Below are 26,020 nucleotides of genomic sequence, written 5' to 3'. Positions count from 1 at the left end.
ATCATATTGAAAAGGTTTTTACATTCTTGTGCTATTTTTGGAAGTGTTTTTACCTAAATTCATTAGTTTATTATTGCTGAAATTATTTCATGGAGTTAGTTAAGATGAGAGCATCATTATATTGTTTTCTTTGGGGAGAATGATCATTTTATTGTTTCTTCAAGAAAAGGTGAGTGGATGCCAACATAACGTAACAAAAAGGAGTTTGTTCAGCGATAATATTTAATTGTATTGCTTGAAGAACTAATGAATTCAAGAAAACATTTATTATTCCATTATAATAAAATTAGCTCAAACCTATGGGGAATTTGGGGCTTGAAGCGCTCATCCCTTGTGCTACATTGTATATCGTTTTCGCAAGCTTACTGAATATGGGAGGTGTTGTATCTATCTAAAGTGAGGCTTTATTTATGCAATTATTTAGCATGTAGATTATTTTGTTGGAACCCTTGTAATCGTGTATCTACCATTTCGATATTGTAATGTGAGAATTTTGTTCTCTTATATTCATTATAGATAAGTGGTTGCAGGTGCAGGGAGGGTTCTCTTTGGCCCCAAAGGTCAAACAAAACTAGAATACTCATGGATCCTAGGCATAGCCTCTAACAACCAGGCTGAAATGTATGCTCTCTTCCAAGTCATCGTCTTGGCTCGATCTTTATCAATTAGACCTCCAATTATTATACGTAACTCTAATAACTCCATCTGTCATCTTGCTTTGGCAACCTTTCCTTTGGACTCCGCACTTCGCTATCTTTACCCAGGAAATTTGAGATCACTCACTTGGATTCTTCATATTCAAATCAAACATGTTTTAAGAGATCTTAACAGGGCAACAGAGAAGTTGGCAAATCAATCCTTATCACTCCCTCCTAAAACTTTGAGGGTCAACGAAATCCTATAGGAAGCAATTCTAACTTATAAATATGATGATGAATTTCAAATTAAAAAAAAAAATTATTTGTAATAGCATCAAGTGGTGCAACAAGGAGACAATAAAGGTAGTGAGCACAATATCTCTTTTGCAAACCTGGCCCAATTTTCCCTAGTTATACTCTCTGATCTTAATCAAGTAATTGTTGATGAAAATTTGATCATTATAGATGACTAGGAGTCAATCCTTGTTATATTTTGATGCCAGCTAAATGTTACTGTGTCGACGGCATTTTCCATAGATTGTATCTGTATGGCTATATATATATATATATATATATATATATATATATATATATATTCATTGTTGTGATATTAACTTGTATCTAACAAACCAAGTTCCCGCTGAAATTAATACATCTTCTTCATGGATATGTCTTAGAGTAGCAACCCTAGCTCTCCAAGGATAATTTTTCTACATCAAGTTTCAACACGCTAAGACTGATTTGTGGCTTTGTGGCATGCAAAACAATCCTTATTTGCCTTACACCTCCATACATTAACCCTCTTAGATCCATACCTCTTTTAATACATTTGTTCAATATTTGGTAGGCATTAGCCTTGGTATTTTCCTTCATATTCCTTCCCCACATCATTTATTTATGCCACTTCCACTACAACCGTTTGTTTTTGTCAAGGCTTACTCTTCATACATCACCTAGAGCCTCCACTCCATAGCCTTAGTGTTAAAATTGGCAACTAGGGCCAAACTCCATGTGGATCATCTTATTTATGGCAGCTGATATTTTTCTTGGATCCCTCTCATCGAGAGGTATAGGATTGATCTAAAGATCATCTGATTCCGATAAGTATTCATGGAGATATGAATTTATTTGTGTTATGGGACAATTTGTCGAGGTGAGCCAACAACCAAATAACCCCCACATGTTCTCAACGTTTTAGTATAAAAGGAGATGACTTGAGAGTCATTTCACACACACTTCACTCTTGATTTCTCTCAACTTGTTTTGGGTTTTAGTGGAAGAGAAATCTAGGAGGATGAAGCCCTAGACGCAGGAGGAAAGGAGGCTAAACAAGCTGCCTTAGCCGCAGTAAGGAAGACAGGCCAGCGAAGGTTTGAAGGGACGTTGGAGGTCATCTTCAAGTGACCGAGTGCTAGAAGGAGGGTTTAACTACACTCCTAGGAGAAGCCTTCTATATGCTGACTACAGAAAACCTATATGCTGTTTAGAGGAGGTCTCTACAAGCCCTAGCCACAGTCCAACAAGTGCCACACGCTGGTGTTATAATATGCCCTAGACGTAGTCAAGGAGGAGGCCAAATACAAGTTCTAACCGCAAACAGAAAGGGTCAAGGAACAACGTGGAAGAGGTCCGCTACAGGAGGCCAAGTTTGGTGACTATCTTAAGGCTGAATCTAGGGCCGAGAGGGCAAGCTGCTAGGCCGAGTAGAGGAGGAGAAAAACACTGGAATTTGAGTGATTGTTTGGGCACGTTGAGAAGGCCGAAAGCTACATCAAGCTAGATCGTAGGCCATAGCAAGTTGTTGGAAGTATTGTAGGGTTGTGTTGAGGTGGACAAACCCTTAAGAGGATAACGTGGCATGGGAGGAGCCTCTCCAAGGTTGGCCGCAACACTAGAGGTCTAGTCTTGTTGACTGTGTGTTCGGTTAAGGACAATGGCACATGCCCTAACGAAAATGCTAACAGTGGGACAACAGCAATGGCAACATGATGCAACAATGCCACATGATGCAGCAATGCCACATAGGTGCAGCAATGCCACATAGGAGTAGCAATGCCACATGGGACAACAGTGTGGCAGCATGGTGCAGCAATGGCACAAGGCACAGCAGTGATAAACAATGGGATAGCAAGTACATGGTCCAGCAATGGTATTTGGGACAACAATAATACTTGGTGCAGCAAGTACATGTTGTAGTAATGGTTCATGATGGAGCAATGGTGCATGGTGCAGTATTGGTACATCAATGGGAGCTGCAACAAGTACATGTTGTACAGTGCAGCATCATGCACATAGGAGCAGCAATGCATAGCATAGCTCAGCATAGTACAACAGTACAATGATGGGTACAGTCATGACCAGTGAAGCATGATGAGATGCAGCATAGTGATGATGGGCGCAGCATGGTGCAGCACAGTATAGCATGATGATGAGGAGCAGCACAATGATAGGTGCAGATAGGTGATGGAGTCACCTTGGAGAATCAGTTGAAGCAGCATGTCTTCAACTGAGTTCAGCTACCTCATGTATCATCTTCTTAGAGATGATCTATGCTCTTATTTAGATAAGTCAAAGAGTTGACTTCTGTTGTATATGTACTATCTCTCTCTCTCTCTTCTGAACTATTAAAGAACATATAAGAAGAATTGATCAAGGGTTTCCCACATTGGGGTTTGTCCCTGGCTAGCGCCACATCTTTTGTCCTCTTGTCTTGGCTTGTCTTCTGCGATTTATGTTTATATTCTATCTGCAATTTACTATTATGCTGATGTGATTGCTAATCAGGAAAAGATATTAAGCTAACTGTGATAATTGAAATAAATTTCTCTAAGCATAGAACATACCTAAAATTAACATGGTATCAAAGCTGAGGTGAAGACAAAGCCCAAGCAAGAGTGAAAAGAGCAATCACCGAAGACAGTTGGGAAAGGAAAAAAGGCTCAATGGGTTCCTCATCCCTCTTCAAATTCACCAACGGTGAAATCGAAGCAGAGAATATTATCAGAATGGCGTAGCGGAAGCTTCTAATGGCCTACCTAAAGATCACTTCAATGGGAAGTCTGGATCTAAGGGTAGAAGGAAAGGCAGATGCCTTGCTTGCAATAAGTTTGGCCATTATGCGAAGGAGTGTCCGAATGGTCGGGACACATCACTTGATGATAACAATCATTCTAGGGACATCTTCAATGATCGGAGGAATGACAGGTAATGCAGAACATCAAGGAAATGGCCGACTCTTCAAGGAAAGCAAGGAACCCCAGGCATGAAGAATCAAATGTTGTTATAGTGGCCCTCTCCTCCAGACTCTTTGGGAATCTGGCTTATTGATTATAGTGCTTCAAGGCACTTCATCAGATAGAAGTGTGCTCTCTCTAATTTGGTAGAGATGGAAACAATTGTGAGATTATACTTGGAGTCAATGCCACCTATCCCGGAAAGGGTGTAGGGAATGTTACCCCTCAATTAAATGAGCGTAACTCGACTCATTTAAAAGAAGCTCATTATGTACCTGATCGCAAGAAGAACCTGGTGTCCATTTCGGCAATGGAAGTCGAAAGTTTCAAGGTGACTTTCATCAATGGAAAGGTACGTGTTTTGGAATTTTCAAAGATGCTTTCATTCAAGGTTCGCAATTTGTATCAAGTTGCAGGAAGTCCATTGGGGACCATGTCAGTTGACACATCTCGTCTATAGCACAAAGGTCTACTTATTATGGGGCCTCACCCGATGTGAGTCAAATGGTGACAAGAATGCCTGAAATCAAGAAGAGCATGAAGGTACATGTCTGAGATGTACCGAAGGAAAATCTTACAAGAGGACCATTCCCCTCATGTAGCAGGTCCACAGGTTTGGAACAACCTGAGGGGTTTGAAATTCATGATCAGGAATCTCATGTATGCAGGTGGAAGAAAGCCCTCTATGGCTTGATGCAAAACACCCCGGGCTTAATATGAGAGGATTGATAGCTATCTGATGAAGCTGAGATTCACTAGGAGTGAAGCCGATCCAAACCATTGCTTGAAGGTTGTGGATGATAGACCTCTCATACTGGCACCTTATGAGGACAACCTCTTTCTGACAGGTGCAGACCCTCTCATTTACAAAAGTAGGAGGGAGTTGGATTCCGGAGTTGGAATGGTGAACTGCAAGCCCGCGACTACCTCGATGGATCTTAACTTTCATAAGTTATGTGGTAGGGATATCGTACCTAACTGGGAAATGCCTTTAAGTTTCATAAACTCATTCTAGCATTGATGTTCTTGGTGAACTCCCGTCCGGATATATGTTTTGTAGTTCGCATGTTGAGCTCATACATGGTTGAGCCTCACTAGATTGGTGCCAAGAATCTTCTGAGATATCTTCGGGGCACAATCTCTCATGGATTGAGATACACTGCCAGAAATATGAAGCTGCATGATTATTCAAATGCTGACTGGGCAGGCAATGTGGAGGATCGCAAGAGCACTTCTGAGTGTTGATTCTCTTTTGGTTCTGCTTCGATATCATGGATGAGCAAGAATCAAAAGACGATTGCTTTGAGCACCGCTGAGACCGAATACATAGCTACGAGTATGACCTCGTGTGAAGTTCCCTGGTTGGGAAGCTCTTCAGTGAGTTGTTTGTCACGTGATGGAGTCAAAGCTACATGACATACCCAAATCTTTGCTAAAGAACAAAGTTGTGAGTAGAGAGGTTGACTTGGTGGAAAATAGGAGGTCATTTGTTTTGGCCTGGTTGTCTCAATTTGATCTAAATCTACTAGTGGAAGAGTTTGATTGGGTTTTCCCCTTTATAGGGGTTTTGCCCTCGTTGAGCGCCTACATTTGTGTTTTGTGTTGTGATCTTTATTTTTTGACATTTGTCTTGATGATAAGAACCTAATAAATTGCAAAGAAGAATTAATGAACATCACAAGAAAGTGTCAAAAGAAGAGAAATCAAATTAGAATTATCCTATCAAAGCTTCCCTAGATTTCTCAACTTGGTTTCAGAGCTTGGTTCATTTGCATAAGGGAAGGAAGGAGATCACAAGGGCTTCAAGTCAAGCAAAGAAGTCTGGTCATATAGGACCAAACTCCTAGAAGAAGAAAGAAAATCCAAATTATGGGCACCCTATTAAGCCCTAATTACAGTAACTAGGCCGCAAAATTATGCCTGGATAACGAAAAAGTATTGGGAAGATAGGAGCACTGTTTTGGAAGGTCAAGAGGCTAAGAAGATAGCTCAGTCAATGTCATGTCCCTTTTCAAATGTATTAGTCACGGGGTGCAGCTACACAATTTTGGCATCATTTTTGGCTTAGGAGGACCCCACATGCAGAACTTAGGAACTATAGGCAATTTGACTTTATTTCTGGCAGCTAGTGGAATGTGGGGGCCACCCACATGAATAATTCGAACTTGGCCATTGCATGAGTTGGAGGGAATCGAATTAGTGGAAGGAGGGGCCCACATGAGGCTAAGGGGGCCCAAGGTGATAAAAGAGGAAGGAGCTCTCATTTTGCAGCATCTTGATCATTTTACAAACAAACTCATCTTTGTATGCTCTGCTGCTTAGCGAGTCTACCGGTTGTTTAGCCACGAATCTTCTGCAGGGGAGATTCAACCTCTACTTCGGGGGACTATCCGTGCCTGCCCTAGGGAGGCTGTTCCACAGAGATTTCAGGGGTTCCAACATTGACATACACTTCATCCAGCCACGCAGAGGAGGAGACTGCGTATTTTCTGGGCAGCCAGAAACACGCAGGAGGGGATTGAGCCAGCCAGGAGGTCCATAGCTTGCTGGGAGTTCTGGGAGCTGGAAAGGTTGTTGGTTGAGGACAATTTCGCTGAGTTTTGCAGCCATCCAGTCAGGGGTTACAACAATACAAATTTTTGGGCAGAGAGATTACACAGAGGCCTTTGGTAGCAAACTCGTGGTGATTGGGAGAATAGTCTTCCAAGCCAAGGATCATCCGAGGAGCAAGGAGTTATTCAGGACAAGTGAACCCAACAATCTAGGGGTGTTTTCAGAGGGATTTGCAAGTTGTTTCCTGCAAGTCGAATTTGGCAGTAACAGCTGGGGAGAGGCTCCAAGGAGGCTGAAAATCCAAAGTCAAAACTAGAGAAATTCCCTTCTAGGTTTTTTCCAAGGAGTCCAAGGCTGAAAGGATATAATTTTAGGGGCAGTTTTTGGGCACATTCCAATAGGTCGAAGTTTAGAAGGACAACAATTTTACTGGGATGGCATAGTGCATAGTTGTGTAGCAACTGGGCAGCCTTCAACTAAGCTATTCCATCACTTGGGTTTGGTCTAGATTGTCCTTGAGACAAGCCCAGGTGCACCATCTTATTTATATTGTATCTATGCTCTCAGGTTTTATAATATATGGTTCAAAGGTTCCAAATTTACAATGCTTTATGGACGTATGATGCATGTTTTTAATTTTATGCTGCTGCACCGTTTTTTTGTTTAAAATATCACTCATATTACCACTTAGGAACATTACAGTCAAGGCCAAGATCTTTGGAAGAAAAAGCAAAGGTCTGCACATAAAATATAGGCTCTGAATTGACCTCAGAAAACCAAATTACTAGTTATCTTAGAGATCTGCAATTATGAAGTTCTATCTACAGTCAAGGAACCTAAATTCATTTTTGAACAATCTACCTTCAAGACCGAACCATTCAAAAAGCTACAAGCTTAAGGACCGAACTCTATAAAGACGTGTGCATACATATTTCAAGCTTATCTTGGAAAAGTCTATAGAAGTTGGCACATGACCTATCAATTGAAGAAAGGAACAGTTTGTTGAACAAGCTCTATATCTCTAGGGAGCAGTCTATTATTTGGAAAAGAAGTTGACTCAACACCTTATAACTTCTAGCATCTCTTGGACCAACTTGCAGTCATTCATCAAAGTCGAGTAAGTATTATCTTTATTCTTTATGTTTTAATCATCTAACAATGTGTACTCAGTTTGCAAGAAAGAGGCAAATGGAATATCAATCCTTCAAGACAGAGGTATGTAATCTTCAGGTATACATAACATAATCATTTGTTAAAAGTCTAGTATAATTTTTTTAGGGTTTAGCTGGTTCTAGGGTTTGCAAGTTTCCTTTTGTGATGAAAATTGAACATATGGAAACCCTTACCCTTATACTCTTGTTCCTAACTTATGATATCTAGGGCCTATAGATATTTGACAATTCTTTATGAAAAGAAATGTTGAATGATGCTTTTGACATAATGCCCTAGATCTAGTTAGGGTTCGTACTCTAAATCCCTTGGAATTCATTCAAGGTAATGGAAACCATAGATAGTTATTATGTTATTATACTTGTATATTTTTGGTTGTGTCTTGAATATGACAGGAAGCAAGACAAACATGCTGATCTTAGGAATGGTAAATTGAGTTGGATCCTTTGGACACTCTAAACAGAAGTTGATTCATATGGAAATAAACCATGAAGATGTTGTCATAATTCAGAGGGAGCCATCCAAGGTTTGCAAAAGAAGTAACTCAAGGTATGTCTAAAGATGCATAGCTTATCTTCTTTCATTATAAGGTACATTCTAATTGTAATTTGCTTTGAATTACTAACTCTCTTATGTCTAGGTCCTTGAATCATAAGGATTCTTATTAAGGTGTGTTGACCACTACGTGTCAACGACCCATAGCAGTACACCCCCGTTTTTCGCAATAGGGATAGTGCTTGATCGATATGTCCGTGCTGTCCAGCTATCATCATCAGCCTGACTTCCATATGTTATATAAACCCATTCTGCATGTGTATAATGTAAATAATCTCAGCAGATTCGTGTCATCTATGTAACGACCTAGGTAGACCTACCTTTCTAGTGATGATCTCCATTCTATGAGGTTTTTCGTCTCACCAATTCAATTTCTGATGATCGGCAGAGTTTTTTCCTCTAGTCTTACCCCAAAGCTGGAATGGATTTTGTCGCTAGGATCTTAGGCGAGTCCTACTGTTCTAGATCGAGTCTATGTAAAAGTGATTTGAGAATAATCCTAACTATTTGGTTAGGTTATTTTATTACAAATTGCTTGGTCTACTAAATTATATGTGTCGCAGAAATGGGTAGTCTATGAGGGTCTATTACAAATGGGTTTTCCTCCTTGCGATGTAAAAGATATGTAAATCGTGATATAAAATGTCTAGTGCATGGTCTCTCATAATTAGAAAACCATGGCTAAACATTTGAGGGTTGGAAAAATAATTTATCCCCTCATAGGTTAATTAATTAAATTTTCTGGCCCAAAATTAATTAAAATCCTAAGCTAGAAATTTAATTAATTTTAAGTCTTAAGTAAATTTAAATTCTCCAAAGGCAAAATTCGTCGGTCCTAAAAAATAAATTCTAAGAGGTCCCGAGACTAAGGTAAATTAATTATTTTGATAAATTTTAAACCTTTGATCCCTGGGGGTTAAGTCAAAGTCAAATTTTTTGGGAAATTAACTCAAAATTTCTATTTTTGAGTTAATTAAAATACATTTAAATGAAAAAATCAAATTTCCTCAAAAACTTAAATATTTCGACGGATGAGATTAAAAGAAATTTTGATTTTCATCAACGGTTGAGATTACTTTGACGAGGATCACTTGAACTAGCCGTTGGAGGATTTATCTTTAAATAGGAGGTCATTTGTTAGTCGATCCATCCGATCTTTGAGTCGTGTGCTTAGCAAGAAGCTCTGGTGTAATCTTTTTTTTGGATAATAAAGAAAGACTTTGGGGTTAATTTCTGCTGGTGTTACTCTTCATGGGAATATTGTAAGATGTTTTATTTTCATGCATAATTTTTTCTAAAGCCATTGATGATAGCTTCTGAAGAGTGATTTGAGTACAGGTATCTTGCTCAGTTGTTGGGGTTTGAATAATAATTTAAATTTTGAATGTAATAACAGATATCTCTATTTGTCTAAGTTTTATTACTATTTTCTTGCTCTATTTTTGGTGGTTGGATCGAGTTTTGCAGGGAAATCTTGAGTTAGATCATCGGGCGTTAGGGGAAGTTTTCAGTTGGACCAGCCAACTCCCAATTTGTGTTTTCTGAAGAGCCCAGCTAAATAAGCTTTGAGCTTATCATAAGATTTTCGTTTTGTGATGCACAGGGGTTTCGAGCTAGCACATATTTATAAAATTTAAAAATCTTTAGTTTGCGTGCAGCATAATGATAGATCTGGCTACTTAGAGCCTTCAGTTTGTACATATTGTGTTTTTCTAACTTTTGGGGTTTTTGATGATTTTTTTTATTTATTTTTTTGTTTATCGTTATCCCACATTCAAAACTTGAAAAGAGTTTCTCTAATTTGTATCTATATATAATAACCTTTAACCTTGTATTATTTCAATAACCAATTGCATTTTAATTCCTTCTTGTATATATAATTTCTTGGTTTTTTTAATTTTTATTTTTTGTAAATATTTCTTTTAAACTTGGCAAATGATTGTGAATATATAAATTTCGTATGATCCTTACTCTCATATTTTCATGAGGCTACTCTTCGGAGGTTTAGAAAGTGTAGGTTTCAAACTTAATTTTTTTTTTTGCAGGTTCAATTGTGAAAGGAATCCAGCGAAGAAGGAGGGCTTAGCCCACTTTGCCCTCACCTAGCCTCACGGCTTGGACTGAGACGGTTAGAAATTGGAAAGCTTGCAACAGATTTTGAAGGTCGTCTAAAGTTTTGAGTGTCCATCCTTTCAAAATCAGATTTCTCTCAAAGGGTTTGGCCTCATTTAACTCTTGAAATTCTTCAGAAGGTTTTTCGCTACCCTTGGATATTTTCTGCAAATATTTTGAGCCTCTAAATCTGAATTTTTGACAAAGGCTTATTCTCACTTTTGGAAGGGATTTATCTCTGAGATTTTGGCTGGAAAAATTCCTTTTGAAATTAATCACTTGTATCAAAAAATTTCAGCCTAACAGTTATCATTTGCAGGGATATTATTCCACTATTGGAAGATTTCATCACTAGTTTTCGTGGCTAAGGTTTTTCACTTAAAGTTTGTTCTTGTTATACCGTCACTTGAAATGAAGCCCTAGGCCTTGAAGGCTGATATACACACTCAGATTTGAAGCAGATGGTTTAGAGGGTATTACAACAGAATTTGACAAATAAGCAACTTGGAATAAGTAAAATTTATCTCAAGTAATCTTTAATAATTTTTCTAGTTTTTGTCTTTTATCTAGAAGAGGGTTTCTATGTGACTAATGTTGGGAAAAATACTGAGAGGGGGGGTGAATCAGTATTTTCAAATCAATAACTTTTTCTTTTCATATTCATATTTCCATACACGACTTTAGTGAAAGGAACACGCGTGTGTACGCGATTGTTCTTAAGACAACTAGCGTACATCCAGTAAACTTATGATTCAGTTAATTCATCATATGTTTGTCTTCAGCCAGTGCATCAGTACTTTATTAAACATTAGATAAACAGTAACCATGTGTTGTAATAACAAAATAAACCATCACACATAAGCAACACACATGAACACCAGGATTTAAGGTGGAAACCCAATGCGGAAGAAAACCACCTGTTGTTGTCGTCTCTGTCTTCTTTTTAATATAAAGAAAAAGCTGTTTATAATCTTGTACTAGCGCAGACTCATACCAGTACATAGGCACCCACTTGCAGGAGGCTACAACCTTCACTCGTTCTCTAGCTTCTACTGGAAGGGAGCTACAATCCCCTGGTTCTTGTACTGGCGTAAACTTGTACCAGTACGTAGGCACCAACCTGTAGAAGGCTACAACCTTCACTCGTTCTCCAGCTGCTACTGGAAGGGAGCTCCAACCCCCTGATGTAATCACCAGCTACTAATGGCAGGAATCTTTGACTTCCTCACCGAAGGCTCCAACATTCAGCATCCTCCATGGACCACGTTTCATCAAATTTTCAGACTGGATCCACCTTCTTCAACACATTATAATTTGTTGCCACGTTTCATCAAATTTTCATACTGGACCCATTATCAACATTTAAACTCAATATCAATAATCAAACTGTAACTCATCACAGGAACACATTCATCAATCTATGACACATCTGAATCAATCAATCACTGAAACCAGTGTTGTGAAAATCGCGATAAAATGAAAAAATCGCGATTTTTTCCCTCTGCCAATAAAATAGCGATAATTAAACGAAAAAATCGCCGGATTTTTTTTGCCGATTTTTATTGAAGAAATCGCGATTTTATGAAAAAATCGCAATAAAAACGAAAAAATCGCGATAAAAACTTAAAAAATCGCCGGGGGTCGCGACAGCATAGTTTTATAACGTTTTTTTGGGTTTTTTTCATGCATTTTTTTTGAAAGAAACAAATAATTTTTGAGTGGGGTAGCTTAATGATCAAGTCTAGGCCCTAGTATGGATATGCTATTCATGGTAATGTTAAATTCTTAAAGTAAAAGTGACATTCTCCTTAATCTTCATTTTCATCCTTTTACTTAAATTTTTAACATTACCATGAAATGACTCAAGATGTTTGAGAGTGGTTCCAGCCTCATTGGATTTCATATGGAGAAAGTAGAATTTTAGATTTCATTTAAAATCCAACAGACTTATCAGTTTTTCAGGATTTCAGGATTGGGAGATTGTAATGTTTCCAGGTGACAGCACCTGCCCGGGCTACCCCTGCCACCAGTAGAGGACGTGGTCTACCTCCTATAGCTCCTACTTCTAGTTCTTCAGTTTCTAGAGCACATCAGACTCCACTGCCATCTCCACCATCACAGGCACCAGCATCTACATCTAGAGGGAAAGGGAAAGTTGTGGCATTTTCTCGCAAGAGGGGCAGAGGAAATCAATAGGATTAGACTTTCATTTTATTGTGTATGACATTATGACATGATGAGATACATTATCATATTTTTTGTTGATATTTTGAGGCTGAGTTGGGACTCAGGAGTCAGGACTTACTATTCAGGACATGATTCAATGTTATGTGTGATTTTAGCGCTAGAAATGATATTAAACATCTTAGATATTAGTTTTTTAATCATATTTATGTGTCAATGTATTTATTTTATGTTGTAGATGGTTTAGATATTAAAAAAATTGAAAAAAAATGAATATTTTTGTACCAAACGATTTTTTCCCGATAATTCCGATTTTTTCCGATTTGTTCCCCGCGCCAATTTAATCTCGATCACGATTTTCACAACATTGACTGAAACCCAATCATCAATCTCTGACATAACAGAAAAAACTGTAACTCATCAGAGGAACATAGTCATCAATCTCTGACACATCTGAATCAATCAATCACTGAAACCCAATCATCAATCTCTGACATAACTGAAACCCAATCATCAATTTCTGAATCAACCAATCCTTGAAACTTTTGACACGATTGAATCAAACAATCACTGAAACCTCTGACACAACTGAATATCCCAATTATCAATTTCTGATACAACTGAATTAACCATTCGCTCAAAACCCAATCAACCGACACTTAATAAAAATTCAACCAATCAACTGGAATAGTTAAATCACTATAACCAGTACATAGAACTGAACTGAGAACACTGCATCAACAACTAGAATCAACTGCAACATCAAAAATCATATGTCAGAATGTATACACTACTTCAATGAGGACAACCTGTGTGTATACACTACTTTCTGTAACTCAACCTGCGTATACCTCTAAATATACTGAATCATAAATCTTCTGAACCAAAAATTGTACCAACCAAAGACATTATGAAGATCTACTGTCATATTATAGAGTTCTAAACAGATAGCAGCAAAGATCACCCTTCTTACTCAATCAATCAATCAACCAGACTCAATCTTCTTATACAATTAGTTTAACTTCAGATCTAATGAAGACATCATTGACAAACAACAGTAAAACAGCAACACTGATCAAATAGATCAGTCATTTCTGAACAACAAGCCTTTCCTCTGCATATGCTACTTGGAAGTACCGAATCCGCGTGTATACGCGCCTTCACCAAGGCGAACCTGCGTATAGATCTGCAAATAATGACTTATAACTTCATAGCTTTTCAAGACTTCAGATATACCCAGATCATAGCATTTAAAGGATAAAACATGCATTAGCACTTAGATCTAGCCTATCCATTATCAAATCATACAATGATAAGTCATTTCAGGTCTCATGATCCTGATCCATCATTAGTGCATAATTATTTCAGATCTATTAGATCTCATCCATCATCAAACACTCAGGTGCATACTTAGTTCAGATCAAGCAAAGCATAAAAAACCCATAACATGCATATTTTCTTTTGATCTAACTCTTCATAAGATTTTCATCACTTGCACAGCCACACACTTTGATCTTCACCTCCTTATATAGTTTTAGCCTTTTTCAATATCTCGTGTCAAAACCATAGTTATGTCGATGGTATTCTTTGACATGATCAATATTCTTTGTTGCGCTCATTACTATGGGCCAATAACATGGTAGGAACCCCTGGTATTTAGAATACCATGGTGCAAAAACCATACGCTACTTTTCGTCACTGAACTCGCGTGCATCTGCGACTTGGCTTAACAGATTCCGCGTATAGTTCTTGAACTTCATTCTTCTGAACTGCCCTGCATTTTTTCACATCTGTAAACACAACTGTGATGCATTCTGTCACGTCTTGTTTATACGTTTATCAAGTAGTCCATTCATCAAATAGGTTGTTATCAGGTTATACTCATTAGGTAGGTTACCATCAAGGACAACACCTAATTCATAATGCCAACAATTTCCCGTATCAAGCTTCTGATTCTGATCTGTAAACCTTTGACCCATTATTTTGTTCCATCATTCTGTCACCTCTGATCTGACCTGTAGATTCATCTAGTTACCATATACTTGTTCTGTTACAAGTGAGTTGCCATCAAGGACAACACATGCATCATAATGCCAACAACTAATCAACTTGGCGGTGAGATTTCCAAGGTCTGCTGTAGTTTCTTTTGAAATTTACTGCTAGCTGTTTCAATTTGCATCAGATCTTTGCGAGGGTCTACTTTTTCTTGTGTAACTTTCTGCCTCATCTCACTGTGTCTCTCAACAGGATTTTTTGGAGAATTTTCATTACAAGTTTTGCAGGCATACCACTTCAATGCATTTTCTGGGCACCAAATCAAAATTATATTTTTCTTTTTGAAGCTTTTCCTCCTCTAGGCCGAGAGCCTTAGTCTCCTCCCATATCATAATTTGCTCAGAGCATAAATATCATTATCTAACCCTTGAAAAATTGCGGAGGTTTCAAATTGATCTTAAGAGGGTTTTCCACTTGTTTCCATCTTAAAATTTGCAGATCTGCCAGTGTTTCTTTAGCAGGGCTGAAAGAGGCTACTTGGGTGACCTATTTCCCTTTAGCCATGAGTCTAGGGGCTTGCTTGTAGTAGCTGGTATGAAGGGATTTATTAGGCCTACAATCACTTAAATATTTTTGCTACAGATTCTGAAAGAGACCAGACAAATGTGCTTTGAAACTTTAATTAAAATTCAACCCCTTTTTGCGAGTATAGGTGTGGGATTTTGGCTTATTTACCTCCTAATTGTAAGCAGATTTTAGGAATGATATTTTTGCAGAGACAGTTAGCATTGACATATCAACAATTTTGACTCTCCTTTTGGCATCTCTAATGATTGATCCTATTTGACTATGTTATAATTGGTGACTGATTATAAATTACAGGTGACTGATTCTATCTAATCAGTGGTCTGATTTGATCCTAGCAGCAGCATTCCTGAAATCTGGCATTAAGATTGGTCATTGTCATTAATCTAAGATAGCAGGCTGGTAGTAGTTTTGGGCTCTTCTATTAAGTGGGTTAACATACACTAACATCAGGCTACAATGAGCTTATCTTTTGTTGACAGTGGTATATTGGAGAACTGATGCATTTTACAGTTGGTTATTTTTTGGCATTTGGACATCAGTTTGATAAGAAAAAGGCATTAGAAGGCATTGTCTTGGTTTCTCTCTTGTGATTCAATCAAGGATAACCTTCACTAACCATCTCTCGTTCCTCTCTTTTCTAATTGCATATCGTTGTTGCATTGCATAGTTGCATGATTAAAATCTAATTGCACCTCACAATTACACAAGTTCACTGTTAGCAATCTCATCTAGTTTACTTATAGTTCTGTTCTAAAAGAAAAGTTTTTTTGCTCTAAATTGCCATAATTTCTAAGTGAAGTACATTTAAGTAATCAGGGATCGTTGCTATTAAAGTGTTTTGATTATCCATGATCTTGTGATTCTTGCAATTGGAATGAATATTTTTTGGGTGTAGATTCATATCTATCATACTTGCAAATTGCTCTTAAACTGTTTACTGCTCATATTTCTGGTTGTCTAATATCCATCTTGCAACTATGCTTATCCAGTAACTTGAAGCTTTTCATATTTGTGCAAGTGGTGTAATTTACTTTGAGGATTATTCATCAGGCACTGGTCTATATTTGTTGATCTCGTTGTTGCCTCATTTGCTTCATCTTGTTAAGATATGTTTTGCTCATTTATTAGAACACTTGCTAATTCATTATAATTAAAGTTGTCTAGAGAGGTAGTGATCTTCCCCTTTGATCTCTTAGGACTTGTTGCTTCAACAAGTTTTCCCCCTTTCATCTATCTTTGGGGACTACCCCCCTTAGCTTATCTAGGAGAGAGCTAGAATGAAGTGAGTAGGGATAAGGGTGACAACCCCTACTCTGAGCGTTGCACCTTAGGTATACACTTTGGGCGATGACAGGGTGATTAATCCCTAGATTGAATCTACCCTTGTCATACTATTTCTTGCCATTTGTTCATTTTTGGTGAAACCCTAACCTTTAGGGTTCACTACAAAATCCTAACTTCTTGATGCTTAGGGTATGTTGACAATAATAAAGAAACCCTAGTCAATCCAATGCTATGGGTGTCAAGAATATGGACACTACAAAAGAGGTTGTCCTAAGATCAAGAAGGACAATAACAAAAGAAGAAGAGAAGAAGCTCATATCACTGACGAAGTGGAGGAAGCTGAAAAGAAGAAGTCCAACACAGAGGAAGTAGGAGATCTCTACTATGACTGCGATAGTCTTCCTCACCTAAGTTCTTTTTAAATTCCTAAGTCTTCTGTTGTAAGATATGACTATCATAATTCACTAAATAGGTGCATCAAGGCATCATAGAAGCTTTGAAAGAAAGAGCTCGGGACATCATCATAGAGAAGCATGTAAGATGGTTAGAATCTATGGATGTCAAGGATATAGCTCTTGGGAATCTCATTGGAAACATAAGTGGAAAGGTCATCTAGTACAAGGTTCATCATACATCTGACAAAAGGAAACATTTGCTGATGGGGATACTTTAGATCCTCAAGATTCTTTGATGGAATCTTCATTGAAAAGTTCATCGATCAAGAAGCAAGTGTTTCATCAAGAATTCCAAACTTGTGGAATTTATGGGATGATGGTACGATGATGTAGAAGTGAAGCAGATCAAGGGATTGAATCTCTTTCAATCAAGGAAGCTGCTGCAGGAAGTTTGGATGACCCAAAGAAAAATGAGGTATGTATGCTTACATTTAATATTGTAGAAGTCATGTCATATGGTTGCAGGTAACATGGATCAATGCTCTATCTTGAGAGCATGATCAAAAGAAGGATCTCCTCCCTCGAAGAAATGTAGGAATGCATGAGTCATACATTCAATAGATGAAATCAACATAATATGTCCTCATATGAATTATGAGGTGGTTGACAACAATTGAGGAACTCTGATTGGAAGCTCTTGGGAATGAGATGTGTAACGAAAGGAAGGAAGAGATCGTGGAATATGCAACCATGGTAAAGGCAATCAACATCTGAAAGACCAAGAAAACTTGACTGGACATCTCCATGGAAGATATGAAGACTCTGATGGACTCTAAAAAAGAAAAATACCCTTGACAATATATATATCTTTGGGGGATTTGTCGATATGTATGTAGGATGCTGATGCAAACTAGAAGATGTCATGATGAAAGACCATCACAAAGGTAATGTTGATTTTAATGTTCATTCTGTTATTTTTGAATATCTTGATGGGTTTATGTAGGGCTGCCAAGGGAAGATCTATGGATGTCTTCCACCACCGATGCACATGTAGTAGGATGAAAGATCCTTAAGTAAAATGGCATGAAGAAAGCAACATGGCATAAAGAAAGGCCAAATATGGACTAATGGATCACTCTCCGATGATGACATGGCTGATTCATGGATGAAAGTGATGGATGGTCGATGCCCTATGTAGAAGTCCCAAATATGAAGACTCCTAAATAACGAAAAGAAGTTCATGACATTGTGAGGAGGAGTTCTTCAAGCAATTAGTTTTTCCTTAATCTCCACCATGGAGCTGTTGTAGGTCCCTAATTAAGAGGGAGCATGGAAACAAGTTTCTTACTTGGAAGAAAGTTGGAAATTCCTAAGCCAAGAGGGAGTTTAGATACATTCCTTCCATAGTAATGAGTACATTCCTTTATTGGAATTGTTATGTCCTCCCCTAATTAAGAGGGGGAGATAGGCACATCATTCTAGTCTTCACTTGGGAAGACAAAATGGAGGATTGGGTAAGCATCTGACATCCGATGCTCTTTGAGGATGTATTAGGGCATCCAAGATAAGAGTAGTCGTTGAGGACCGATATTCTTTGAGGATTGGGAATCCAAGATAAGAATAGTTCTGGTGGAACACACTTTGAGAACCCGGGTGGGGTATGTTCCAAGAGAGACAATGATGAGGGTGTCTATACATCATTAGTCTTGCCAGCATTGTGCTCGGATCTCGTGGAGAGATAGAGCTATTAGTCAAGGCCTTTCCATGTGACAATGCTGGTTGATATGATGCTATACAGATGGGTTACCAATCCGATTCTTCTTATGTAAAATTCTTCAGATTGAGAATGACCAAGTACCATTATGAATACCTCCCTAGTTAAGGAGTCTTGAAAAGTAACTAGGTTTGGTCTTCATAATGACATGTAATTGTGATTTTATGTAATTGATGAAAATAAGAAAAATAAATTTATTATTGTAATGCTTGTCTCATGGGTTTCATGAGAAAGGAATTTTATTTTTAGTGATGGCTCCCATTGTGAGCCTTTAGGATTGAGTCATATAGTAATAAAAGCCTAATTGAGTCTATGTCATATATGAAGGACCCTTATTGGGCATGTTATAATTTGTATGAGTCATTAGATAAGTGTAAAAATCCCTCTAAGACCAAATAAAGTCTCCTCATGCAAGTCGGCTTCAAGATGAATTAAATGATCTCCTCAAGTGACATGTCGGCTCACACCCAAGTCAAGTCGGCTTATATTGACAGGGAACAATTATAAATAGTTAGCTTGACTGTCATTTCAGAGGAAGATTTTCGGTGAATATTTCAGAGAAGGTAATTTGAGAAGAGGCAAAAAAGAGTTCGATCTAAGGGTCTATAGTAGCCTCACATCCCAGTGAAGGAAAGAGAACAAGTTTGAAGGGAAGATCGAAGATATTTCAGGACTATTTTCTGGGCAAGGTGTGTCACATGTGAGTGGAAAGGCAAGAGCAGAAATATCAGTATTGCAGAAGATAAGAATCCGAGTTAAGGTAGATATGATGTCTATGCTACATGCCGAGTTAATATAGAGCCTCTCTCTAGTCAAAGCAAAGAAGTAAGGGACAAAACTCAGCCCTTATCAGTCACACGTGCAAGAAAGAAGAGTCTACTACAACAAGCCGAAGACTACAGTCAAGGAGACCAAAAAGTTCAGATCTGAGTTGGAGAAGTGAAGGCTAAATTGCAGAAAGTTGACTTGGTCTTGGAGAGGTCATTTTGGTCAAGGGTCTAGGTCATGGTCTTGGTATTCGTCAATTGGAATCTCTATAAGAAGAATTTGTTCGGGTTTTCCTCTCAAAGAGTGAGAGGTTTTGGCCCTGGCTGATAGCCTATATTTTGTGTCTCTTGTCTCTTTATGGTTTATGCATTGGTAGCTGTTTGATGAAGAAGAACACTAATAACCTAAGTAAAAGAAGATCCTAATCTAAAGAAGTATCTAAGAGGGTTAATGTATGGATTGCTAAGTGTTAACTTTAGGTATGTTCTATGCTCAGAGCAATTTATTTCAATTATCACAGTTAGCTCAATATCTTTTCCTGATTAGCAATCACATCAACATAATAGTAAATTGCAGATAGAACATAAACATAAATCGCAGAAGACAAGCCAAGACAAGAGGACACAAGATGTGGTGTTAGCCAGGGACAAACCCCAATGTGGGGAAACCCTTGATCAATTCTTCTTATATGTCCTTCAATAGTTCAACAAAGAGAGAGAGAGATAGTACATATACAACAGAAGTCAACACTTTGACTTATCTAAATAAGAGCATAGATCATCTCTAAGAAGATGATACATGAGGTAGCTGAACTAAGTTGAAGACATGCTGCTTCAACTGATTCTCCAAGGTGACTCCATCGCCTATCTGCACCTATCATTGTGCTTCTCCTCATCATCATGTTGTACAATGCTGCACCATGCTGCACCCATCATCAATATGCTACATCTCATCATGCTTCACTGATCATGACTGTACCCATCATTGTACTGCTATACTATGTTGAGCTATGCTATGCATTGCTGCTCCTATGTGCACTATGCTGCACTGTACAACATGTACTTGTTGCAGCTCCCATTGTTGTACCAATACTGCACCATGTACCATTGCTCCATCATGAACCATTGCTGCACCAAGTATCATTGTTGTCCCAAATACCATTGCTGCACCATGTACTTTCTATCCTATTGTTTATCACTGTTGTGCCTTGTGCCATTGTTGCACCATGCTGCCACACTGTTGTCCCATGTGCCATTGCTGCTCCTATGTGACATTGCTGCACCTATGTGGCATTGCTGCACCTATGTGGCATTGTTGCATGATGCATCATGTTGCCATTGTTGTTGTCCCTCTGTTAGCATTCTGGTTAGGGCATGTTCCACTATCCTTAACCCAACACACAGTCAGCAAGACTAGCCCTCTAGTGATGTGGCCAACCTTGGAGAGGCTCCTCCCATGCCATGTTATCCTCTTAAGGGTTTGTCCACCTCAACGTAGCCCTACAATACTTCCAATAGCTTGCTATGGCCTGCGGCCTAGCTTGCTGTAGATTTCGGCCTCCTCAATGTGCCCAAACAGTGACTCAAATTCCAGCGTTTTTCTCCTCCTCTACTCGGCCTAGTAGCCTGCCCTCTCGGCGCTAGATTCAGCCTTAAGACAGTCACCAAACTCGGCTTCCTGTAGCAGACCTCTTCCACACTGTTCCTTGACCCTTTCTGTATGCAGTTAGGACTTGTATTTGGCCTCCTCCTTGACTACGTCTAGGGCATATTATAACACCATCTTGTGGCACTTGTTGGACTGCGTCTAGGGCTTGTAGAGACCTCCTCTAAACAACGTATAGGTTTTCCTTAGACAACCTATAGACGGCTTCTCCTAGGAGCATAGTTAAAGCCTCCTTCCAGCACTCGGTCACCTAAAGCTGACCTCCAATGTCCCTTCAAACCTTCGCCGACCTGTCTTCCTTACTGCGGCTAGGGCAGCTTGTTTAGCCTCCTTTCCTCCTACGTCTAGGGCTTCATCCTCCTAGATTTCTCTTCCATTAAAACCCAAAAAAAGTGGAGAGAAATCAAGAGTGAAGTGTGTATGAAATGACTCCCAAGTCATCTCCTTTTATACTAAAACATTGAGCACATGTGGGGGTTATTTGGTTGCTGGCCGACCTTGACGAATTGTCCCATAACACAAATAAATTCATATCTCCATGAATACTTATCGGAATCGGATGATCTTTAGATCAATCCTATACCTCTCGATGAGAGGGATCCAAAAAAAATATCAGCTACCATAAATAAGATGACCCACATGGAGTTTGGCCCTAGTTGCCAATTTTAAGACTCCCTCTCAACTAGGGAGAACTCCATCCACTGATCCATCTGCCAGACTATACTATCTCTGCCATCAGTGTCCTGAACTGCTCTGCTGAACCATGAAGAAGAATTGATCGAGAATGTCTCATACCATTCTCTATTGACCCAAAGTCAGTCCCATATGAAGAGAGTGTGTCATACCACTCTCACTGATCCCAGATCAGTTCCAAAAGAGAGTGAGTTATATCACTCTTACTGACCCGAAGTCAATTTCATTGATCCCAGATCAATATCACAAGAGAGTGTCTCAAACCACTCATACTGATCCCAGATCAGTTTCGAGAGAGAGTGAGCTATATCACTTTTACTGACCCGAAGCCAGTTCCAATTGATCCCAGATCAATGGAGGTCATCCTAGCATAGGGTGTACGGTAGATACAATGATGCGTCCATCAATAGTACTACTATGGTCCCTAACCCTATTTCCCTACTCATTAGCCAAATGGGAGGTACTTCCCATGAGTCCCAGACTGCATGGGTAGGATGCCTCGACAGGGGAGCCACTCATCCTGTCCATAAGTGGCCATTGGGTATCACAGGGAAAGGCTGAACCATTCACCCAGTACACAATGCACCACTAGAGGAGGGTGAGTCGCCCTATGGTCGCTTGTTGCTCCAAGAAGTACCTCAAGCCCCTAAGAGCTCCTAGAGCTCAATACATGCATCATACAAGACCCTCATAAGAGGGTCTCTCAACAACTCCAAGTTATTCTGGAAAGTCACAAATTTGACCTTTCCTCGGGGCTTTGACAGAATGTCTGCGACCTGCACATCGGTCCCAATGCGATGGAGCCTTCTCTCTCATCGATGTACCATATCCCAGATAAAGTGGTACCTGATGTCTATATTCTTGGAGCGATCATAACACACGGGATTCCTCAACAGTCGAATCCCCCTCTGGTTGTCACAGAAGATCACGGTGGTATCCATCTGTTGAGATTACATGTCCTGCAACTTCGTGGTTCCTTGTCCTATAATTTCGTGGATTTATCACAAACATTTTCAACCCTGCAACTTCGTGGTTTTTACTTCATAAATTCTTTGTCCTCCTTCCATGTTTGATCTTCCTTTATGATGAAAAGCCCTTCAAGATATGCAATTCACACCTTTTTTTTCTCTTTAACAACTTCAAATCTCAGCTTCCTTGATACTCTCTACAAAAGGTCGAATGCTAGCCTATTAATACTAAATAGTTGTTTGAAGCTCCACTTGAAGCCAACTTACCAACTGCTTGAGACTGACTTGATGAGGAGAGCAGGCCAACTTGGTGGAGGAGGCTAGTCTTACAAAATTTAAATCTTTTACAATTTTACAAAGCCCAAGAAGGGTCTTACAATTTTATGACATGGACAAGGACTTATGATTCAACCTTGGAAGCCTTCAATGGAGGCATTTGACCTAGTGACCATTGACCCAAGCATGAAACCCATGCTTTAATAAGTCAATTTATTTTACAATAAAATTTATTTTTTCTTTCTTTTGACAAATTATGAAGACCGACACTAGTTACATTCTTCAACAATGATGTCATCTTCAGCAGAGGTAAGGCTTACCTCCAGCACTTAGCTTCTGGATGTAAGAAGCAGATAGGTGTGAGGGTGAAGAATCTCTACAAGTTGCAGGTAGAGATAGAGGCGGATGTGTAGATGTCAATGAAATTTGGCACAAGCGCATGGGACACTTACATCATGGGGCGTTGAAGATTCTTCAACAGATTGCCACAAGATTACCACCAGGTGGCCTTGACAAGAGTGGAGTGTGCAGAGGGTGCATGGTTGGCAAGTATGCCAAATCTTCTTTCCATGGTCAAGATAGCAGAGCCAAAGGGATTTTGGAGTTGGTGCATTCAGATGTGTGCGGGCCCTTTTCTTCTCCATCACTAATGAGGCACAAGTATTATGTTACTTTCATTGATGATTTTTCTCGGAAAACTTGGATTTATTTTATGAAAAAGAAAGATGAGGTCTTAGACAAGTTCATGGAGTTTAAGGCCTTGGTAGAGAAGCAAACCAGGAAGAAAATCAAGGCAGTGAGAAGTGACAATGGTGGAGAATATATCTCCAATGCCTTCAAGGAGTTTTGTGCAAAGGAAGGTATTAGGAGAGAGTTGATAGCACCTCATAACCCTCAACAGAATGGGGTGGCTGAGAGGAAGAACAAGAGTATTGTTGGAGCAGCTAGGGCTATGTTGCATGATCAGGATCTGCCTAGGTTCTTGTTGGCATAAGCATGAAACACTGCAATATTTCTACAGAATAGGAGTCCACACAGGTTGCTTGGATGAGTCACACCAGAGGAAGATTTCACAGGCAAGAAGCTAGATGTTTCACAAATTTGGATCTTTGGCACAAAGATATAACGTCATGTGTCCAAGGATAGCAAGAAGAAGCTGGATCCCACAGGATGTATCTTCTAGGAGTCATGAAGATAGTTCTCAAGCGAGATGTAAGATTCCAGGAGGACCAAGCTCTGAGAGTTTCCTCAGAGCGTGAGCAGATTGCAATACCTAAGGATGAACTACTCACTCCCAAACATGAGTCACAGCCAGCACCTCAAAGTCAACCACAGCGATAGTACAGTGCCAAGAGGGTAGCGCAACAGGATTTGCAGCAGGATGAGGAGGAGAAACTAGGCCAAGCGTAGACATATCAGCGAGAGCCACCCACCATAGTAAGGAAGAAGGCCAAGTGGGCCGAGAGGTTGATTCAGGAGGCTCAGGAGCAAGTCCAGACTCCTAGCACCATGTTTAGGCAGAGTAAACAGCCACAAAGGTACACAGGTTATATGGCATTGATGACAAAGTTGGACACTAAGCCTTCTTCTTATGAGGAGGCAGCTTCTCAGCAAGTTTGGCAAGATGCCGTGGTAGAGGAATATTCCTCTATCATGAAGAATGATGTCTGGGAAATTGTTTCATGACCTGAGGGGAAATCAGTAGTCGGATCTAGATGGGTGTACAAGTTGAAGCAAGGAGCAGATGGGAGTGTGGAGAAGTTCAAGGCCAGGTTTGTGGCTAAAGGATTCCCACAGATTGAGGGCATAGACTATGAGGAGACTTTTTCCCCAGTAGCACGGTATTCATCCATCATGACTATTTTGGCACTTGCAGCACAGATGGAGTGGAAGATCCACCAGATGGACGTGAAGACAACCTTCCTCAATGGAGTTGTTGAGGAGGAGATCCATGTGGAGCAGACAGAGGGGTTTGAGCAGTTCAACACAGACACAAGTGTGTAGGCTAAAGAGAGCTCTTTATGGGCTCAAGTAAGCTCCGAGAGCATGGTACACTTAGATTGATAGCTACCTTCGAGGATTGGGCTTCACTAAGAGTGAGGCGAATGCCAACCTATATTACATCATGGTTGGAGGGCTTCAGCTCATTATAGTTCTCTATGTCGATGACCTTATACTGGTTGGAGATGAGAACTTGATCTAGGATTGCAAGGAGGGCCTTGCAAGGGAGTTTGAGATCAAGGATATGGGGCTTATGCACTATTTCCTTAGCTTGGAGGTTTGGAAGGGTGGTGGTGAGATCTTCGTGGGACAGGGAAAGTACACTGCATAATTTCTCCAGAGATTTCATATGCAAGATTGCAAGCCCATGGCCATGCCTCTAGTCACAAACTGGAGGAAGGTGGATGCTAGTAAAGGAGATAGAGTGGATCCTACAGTATATAAGCAGCTCATTGGGTCGCTGATCTACTTGGTTAAAACATGACTTGATATTTGTTTTGCAGTCAACCAACTGAGTCAGTTCATGGTTGAACCGACCAAAGTGAATTGGGTTGCTGCAAAGCATGTGTTGAGATATCTTAGAGGCACAACGGACTATGGATTGTGGTACAGACAAGTTGATAGAGTGAGGCTTGAGAGCTTTGTTACCCACCATTTTGTGGGTGATATCCCTAGGAGAATTGTTTTCTCCAAGATGGTCCTCAGCTGCCAACCGCCAACCCCTTGCAGCTACCAGCTAGCTCATTGTGCCATTTCTCTGCCACCTGAGCCAGCCATGTGGTCCCTTGTCCCCACCATTTTGTGGGTGATATCCCTAGGAGAATTTTTTTCTCTAAGATGGTCCTCAGCTGCCAGCCGCCAGCCCCTTGCAGCTACTAGCTAGCTCATTGTGCCATTTCTCTGCCACATGAGCTAGCCATGTGGTCCCTTGTCCATCTGCCATGATCATATGTTTGAAAGTGGGTCTCTCGAACCGAAAGGTATGCCTTGTCATTTGGTAATTGAATATTGTAGTTTGCTTATCATGAACACTTCTAGGCATGGATTAATGGGGAGATTCGGCGGAAAGAATGGGCTAGGTCTGTGCCCCTGTCCCCTAGACCCTTTTTGGATATTAACCTTGGATTCTAGTCCCGTGGGATCTCTTTTACTAACCATTTGGCTTTAG

At 39.7% G+C, this 26,020-nt stretch overlaps 1 protein-coding gene across 1 annotated transcript in view; it reads right to left on the bottom strand.

Annotated features, from left to right (window-relative positions):
• The window catches only part of LOC149251894 (uncharacterized), a 305,498-nt gene that overhangs the window by 267,257 nt on the left and 12,221 nt on the right, over nucleotides 1-26,020 (bottom strand). The gene's annotated exons all lie outside the window — the stretch shown is intronic.

This window comes from Pinus tabuliformis, chromosome 7 (genome assembly GCF_031772625.1).
Source record: "Pinus tabuliformis cultivar Carrire ecotype Pingquan chromosome 7, CPIR1, whole genome shotgun sequence".
NCBI lineage: Eukaryota > Viridiplantae > Streptophyta > Pinopsida > Pinales > Pinaceae > Pinus > Pinus tabuliformis.
Note: the sequence above shows the minus strand (reverse complement) of the source record. Positions and strands in the feature narration are given on the sequence as shown.